Below are 6000 nucleotides of genomic sequence, written 5' to 3'. Positions count from 1 at the left end.
TAATCCACCTTGAGTCTCCTTACAGGGGAGAAAGATGGGGTATAAATCCAAACTCTTCTTCTTTTTAACAGATTCGACCGACCACCTTAGCTTCTACAGGGATTTCTGTCCATTCCCAGCTTAGGTTATTTTCACTTAAAACTGTCTTTTGCTCTGTCGTCGCCTGCTCGGGTTTCCCTTGGAACTAGGCTGGTCTCCTCTATAACATTTGCATCACTTTAGATGAGAGCTTCAGGCCAGCATTGACATCCCGGGATTGCACTCAGCGGCTGAGGTTGGTGCAAGGGGAGCAGCCGGCGCTATCCTTGCACTTCCCCTCTCAGAGGTCGGGGTGGCTTCCCTTCTGGCTGACGCCATTGCCTGGCTTTCAGCGCATGCAATCTCAAGATTGCATTCGGGAGGAAAGTTCGCACTGAGGAGAAAACTCGACGTCCATCTTCCCGCTAAAAAAAACAAAACAAGAACAAAACTGGGCGAGGTAGGAAAGCTGACCCGGCCGCCTATAAACCGGCAGAAGCCGACTGGCTAAAAACCATGCAGCGACTGAGTTCCCCATAAGTAAGGCTATTCATTCCAGGACCTGCCAATACTCCTGAAAGGCGGCTGCCGATCAGAACTCCCCTTGCCTTAAATGCAACAGTGGTCGAGTTCATCAACGGCAAAGCCGATGCGGCAGAGGCTGCCAACTTCAGCGGGCTTCTGGAGAGGTGCCTTTTCGATCTGTCGCTGGTGAAGGCGACGGCAACCCCAAGCGGGGAAAAATGACCCTCCTCTGACCAAGCGGGCTCTAAGCTTATGACTGGAGTCAACCCGGCTAGTCTTTGGAGCGCCACTGGGCTCTCAATCTCATTTTCCAGCCACAGGCGAACCGCGCCACTTGGGGCTCCCACCCGAGAGGCTCTTTCCCTGAACCCTTCGCCCTAAGAGGCGCGCAGGCGCTCCCTGCAAGCGCAGACCCTCGCCGGCGTTTTGTCTTCCCACGTGCCAGGACTGGCGCGAGGCTCCCGCCCGCCGGGCGTTCCCCGGCCATCCCCTCCCCTCCCCGTTTCTCCCTATTATCATTCCCCGCGCAGGAAGGGGAGGGGGGCGGGTTGGCTGGCGCGCGGCCGGCGGGAGCCTCCGAGCAGCCAATCGCGTGGCAGCGCCGTGCAGCAGATGGCGTTTGCCCGCGCGCCTTCGCCGCCTTCCACCTCCGAAGCTGAACACCCCGCGGCTATTGCATAGACGCCGGGCGATGGGAGGGCTGCTGCCAAATCGCCGTCTTCCGCTGCCCGGGGAAGCGCGCGGCTGCAGGCGCCGCTCACTTGGCCAGACCGCGGCGAGCCTGGTAAGTCTGCAGGGATCCCAACCTCTTCTATCCCGTAGCTCTGGTCTCTGTATTTGTATGTTTTTTGCATTGTATGGGGGTTTTTTTTGCATTGTATTTTTTAAAGGAGGCGAACTTGGCAGCTGGCTCCGACCATGCATTGAATCTCTCCCGGTTGTAGTTTCCCTGCCACATTTTCTTTAGGATATTTGGGAGCAGACCGGCGAGTCTTCATGCGGATAACCCACAGAAGGATTGCATTGACTTTTTTGGGGGTGTGTATGTATCTGTGCTCCTCCCCTTCTACAATCCACCCTCAGACTGCATTCTCGCAATATTCTTCAAAGATCTGAAGCCGTTGTTGCACCGAATTGCCGGTTCCTAATTGATCAGAACTACTGGTGTGTCAGGAATTGTCCAACAGCCTCGCAGGTTTCCTTTCTGTTCTCTTTCTTACTCCTTCCCGGGCTGGTTGTTAATCTGCATTGCGATTGAGGTTTTTTACCCGCTCTCGATACGAGGAGAAGTTTGCGGGTGTCTGCAGTATGCTAGGTCTGGTTTTTTTTCCTTTTCCCAGTCAATGTGATAGAACCTTCTCCTTGCTTAGATGTAGTTTTTATTGTACAGGGTGCGGTTTAACAAATTAAAATATAGCCTAAAGGGTCCACTGGAGGACAGGTGTGAGAGACACGAAGTTGCAATCCTAAACACACTTATAAGGAAGCAAGTGCCAATGAATTTGGTGGGACTTCTTCTAAGTAAATGTGCAGAAGATTGTAGTTGGCTGTGTACTTGGTGGAGTTTGAAAGCAACACTTTCAGACTTTGATTCTGCATGCTTAACCAGGAATTAGGTTATCAGCCAATTCCATTGAATTCACTGCTAAGAAGCATCCTCAGAATCAGTCTGTAAATGTGCTTGTAACATTAAACTGGTTAGTTCAATAACCCTATCTCCAAATCGAATGCTAATAATCATTATCTTAAAAACACTTCTGTCCTCTATAAAAGAAGTTTCAGTTTCCAGACAGAAATCAAAACCCTGTTATTAAATCTGTTTCTGGGCAGTTTCCTGCACTTTGTTCTCTTTTAACTCTTTTCCAGAGAGCTTGAGGCATAACATCAGTTGCTATTCATTTCTTTGAAACAGACAATCTCTTATCACTAAGGTTAAAAATATTCCTTTAATGCAACACAAGTCACTCTACAATTGTATTCCCTTGTTTTATTTCAGTCAAATTGGACACTTTTTAGTGGGAAAGTGATAGATGCATACATCTGTGCCACTTGAGTATGACTAAATTATTGGGGGGTCCGAAGGAAGTACATATGTGTGTGTATATGTATGTTTCCCAGTATTTTCATTGGGTGTTCCAGTAGTGTATTGCATGCAGGATAAAATGCTTACTTGTGGTTTGTGTGTATGTATGATTTGCTTGGTTAAGGCAGTAGCTGAATGTCAAGATGATGAATTTATGTCTCAGTTGTAGTGTCAATGATAGCACAGGTTTGTTGGGTAACTAGAAAGCAGGTAATCTTCGGGGACCTCCCTTTTGTGCTCCATGCCACATAGCTTTAATAACTGCTTAAGATTGTTTAATGGAAAGGAGGAAACAACTTTTTCACTTTCTAATAAGATTGAGAAATTTTATTCAGGGTGCTGTTCTTCAGCGCAAACATGATTACATCCTCCTCTGTAGATGGACAAATTGATCCTGGGAAGAGAAGATTGTCATTCTTTAAAAAGCTCTTCAATATACACAATCACTTCATTTCACTAGCTGTCATTTTTCTTTCTCATACTTTGTGTCTAGCACCAGATTTTTATTAAAAAATACTCTAGTCTCTGAAGTTGTAACCTGAATTGCCTGCCTCTAGTTGAGTTTTTCAAAGCATAAAATGGATTTTACCATTCCTCCTTACTTGCTTAACCTTTTGGTTTGGTCAGCACTTGAAAAGCCATTACTCCTTGGGTCGACTGGGTCATCTCCACATTTCAGTTATCAGCCACATGGTAATAAGTGTGCTGAGGTCAAGCCATGTAGAAATTTGTCCTTTGATAAAGAGGTAGTAACAGCAGTAGGTCTTGGATGCCTATTTCCCCATTCTTGAAAACCTTCTATTTGATCTTGTGCCTGATGTTTGGTAGATGCTTCAAAAAGTTAGATGGTTGTAAAGAATACCTGTTGCCCACTTGCCTTAGATTCTTTGGATTTACATTTCATTTCTCACTTAAGTGTTTAATGTACATTGAATCGTGTTAGAATAAGCATGCATAGGATTTTGATGTCAGATGCACTCACACTTGGGAATAATCTGAGTGAGATTTACTTTTGGTGAGATTTACTTTTATATTAACTGAGTGAGACTTACTTTTGTTAAGTAGGAGTGGTTGTGATCCCTGGTGTATGTTTAGGATAGGGTTATCATTATGTCCGTGGCAAAGTCGCCTTGTTTTCCAGGGGATCATATATCTTAAATAAGGCTGTGATCCAACTGCATGTTCTGGTGAATGAGTTCCTCAGAATTAAGATGGGCTGAGCACTTGTTTCCAGCGTGTGTATTCAAAACCGTAGAAAAATGATACTTCAGAAAAATATGGCATTGAATGATTCTATTCAAAAAGTGCCTAGGGTCAGGGTGACAAAGGCATTGTTGGCTTTTAATAATAGGTTTTTCCGGCTCTTAATTAAAATTAACTTGTTATCTGCAGGAAAAAGACTGAAGTCTTTTTCTTGGAAACAGATGCCTTTGAAGTTAGAAAGAGAAGTGGTTCAAAGAAGAAAGGGGAGGATGGAGACAAATAACTGATATATGGTTTGAGAATTATGTAGAAAAGTGGTTCTCAACCTTCCTAATGCTGTGACCCTTTAATACAGTTCCTCATGTTGTGGTGACCCCCAACCCTAACATTTATCCATTTTACAGATGGAGAACACTGATGCAGAGTCTTAGGCGACCCCTGTGAAATGGTCGTTCAACCCCCAAAGGGGTCCCGACCCCCAGGTTGAGAACCACTGATGTAGAAACACAGGAGAGAAGGTACAGTGGATAAGCTGGAAGTAACTGGTAATAACAAGTGGTAGGAGACAGTGAAAATGCTGGATAGGGCTGTAACATAAAGTAACTTAAATATTAGTAAATAGTCTGATGCCCTGACTTGGATAGCCCAGGCTTGCCTGATCTTGGAATCTAAGCAGAATCCACCCTATATAGTATTTGGATGGTTGACCCCCCAAAGAAGTCTACAGTTACTTTGCAGAGGCAGGCAAGAGCAAGCCTCTTTTTTCCCTCTTGCCTACAGGATTGTCATAAGTCAGCTGTGACTTGATCACGCACACACACACACACACACACACACGGATCTGGGAAAACATTGTGAAGTTGATGATTAGCTTGTGTTGTACTTCTACAGGTGTCTATATGTGGCTGCGAGCAACCAGTTAATTTGTGATTATGACTGCCTAGCATGATTATTTGGAAGAAACGTCCGTCTGATCTCTGAACTTTTGCTTCCCTTTAAATATATTTATGATTGGGATAGATAACTGGATTCCAGTTCTGTTCTAAAGAAAATGAAGATGTTTGTCAAATCTGTAAGTAACTGCTTGAAAATTATTGCACTGTGTGCCAGTATTTCTGTTTTTAAAAGGCTTTGGTCCCGTTTTTAAACTAAGAAGGGTAAAAATACTGAGGTGCCTACTTAGCATTACTCGTAACAAATCATTTGAGTTATGGTTGACTAGCCATTTTCTTAATCTTATTTTCTGCAAGATGTTTTCTGTATATTTTATATATAATGGTAGTATTCAGAGATGGATCTGCGGAGCAAAATTAAGTGAGTCTTCTCGGAAGTAACTCCTATTTTATTCAGTGTGCCTTACTCCCAGGGAAGTGTTCTTAGGATTACAGAGGTAAATGCCAAAGGTTTTCCCCACTATTTTTTTGCACTGTATCTCTCTGCGTAGAAGTTAAAATACAATCTTTGCTTTGTGAAAAGTATGAAATATCCTCATAAAAGAGGTGCACAGAGTAGCATTGAGATGATAAGCTAATGAATGTTTGCATGAGAGCTTAATGGACTAATTGTAGAATTTGCTTTTCATATCAACCAACAAGTTGTTCAGACAGATTATAGCCTGGATGAATGATAGGAAGACTCAAAGAGTAATACAGTTAACAAGAGGAATGAGATGGAAGGCGGCATAAGGTAGCCCAATCTCATCAGATCTCAGAAGGTTTGGTACCTGAAGAGATACCACCAAGGAAGACTCTAGAAGAAGGCAATGGAAAATTTTGTCTGCTTCTCACTTGCCTTGAAAGACCGTTGCTGGTGTCTTTGTTTTGACTGTGATTTGATGGCACTATACACCCACACACGAGTAAATAGCACTGCATTATTGTACTAAATAATAAACAAAGCCTTGCGTCATTTGAAAGATAGTTCATTTTTAATCTAGCATTAGGTTTTGTGAGCCACAAGGCCCTCCTATATACAGTTCTAAGTTTTTAGAACCATATAGCTCTGCTTAGGTTGGTATCGCTGGAGCCTGCTCAGATACATGAGTGGATCCCACATGCTATGCAACCAAGGAACAGGGGTCTAGACCATGGGCAGCTCATAGCATGATCATTTTTTTTGTTAGCCTTTAAGGTTCAAGACTTCAAGGTTCAAGGAGCGGCAGTGGCGTAGTG

General features: G+C 43.8%; 1 protein-coding gene across 1 annotated transcript in view; it reads left to right on the top strand.

The window, feature by feature from the left end:
• Positions 1-1129: 1129 nt before the first annotated feature.
• THSD7B (thrombospondin type 1 domain containing 7B) overlaps positions 1130-6000 on the top strand; it is a 552862-nt gene continuing 547991 nt past the window's right edge. The window contains exon 1 of the mRNA XM_048484496.1: positions 1130-1327. The gene's annotated coding sequence lies outside the window, so the exon portion shown is untranslated. The remainder of the gene's footprint in view (positions 1328-6000) is intronic.

The sequence above is a fragment of the Sphaerodactylus townsendi genome, linkage group LG02 (genome assembly GCF_021028975.2).
Source record: "Sphaerodactylus townsendi isolate TG3544 linkage group LG02, MPM_Stown_v2.3, whole genome shotgun sequence".
Taxonomy (NCBI): domain Eukaryota; kingdom Metazoa; phylum Chordata; class Lepidosauria; order Squamata; family Sphaerodactylidae; genus Sphaerodactylus; species Sphaerodactylus townsendi.
This window is presented reverse-complemented; position numbering and strand designations above follow the sequence as displayed.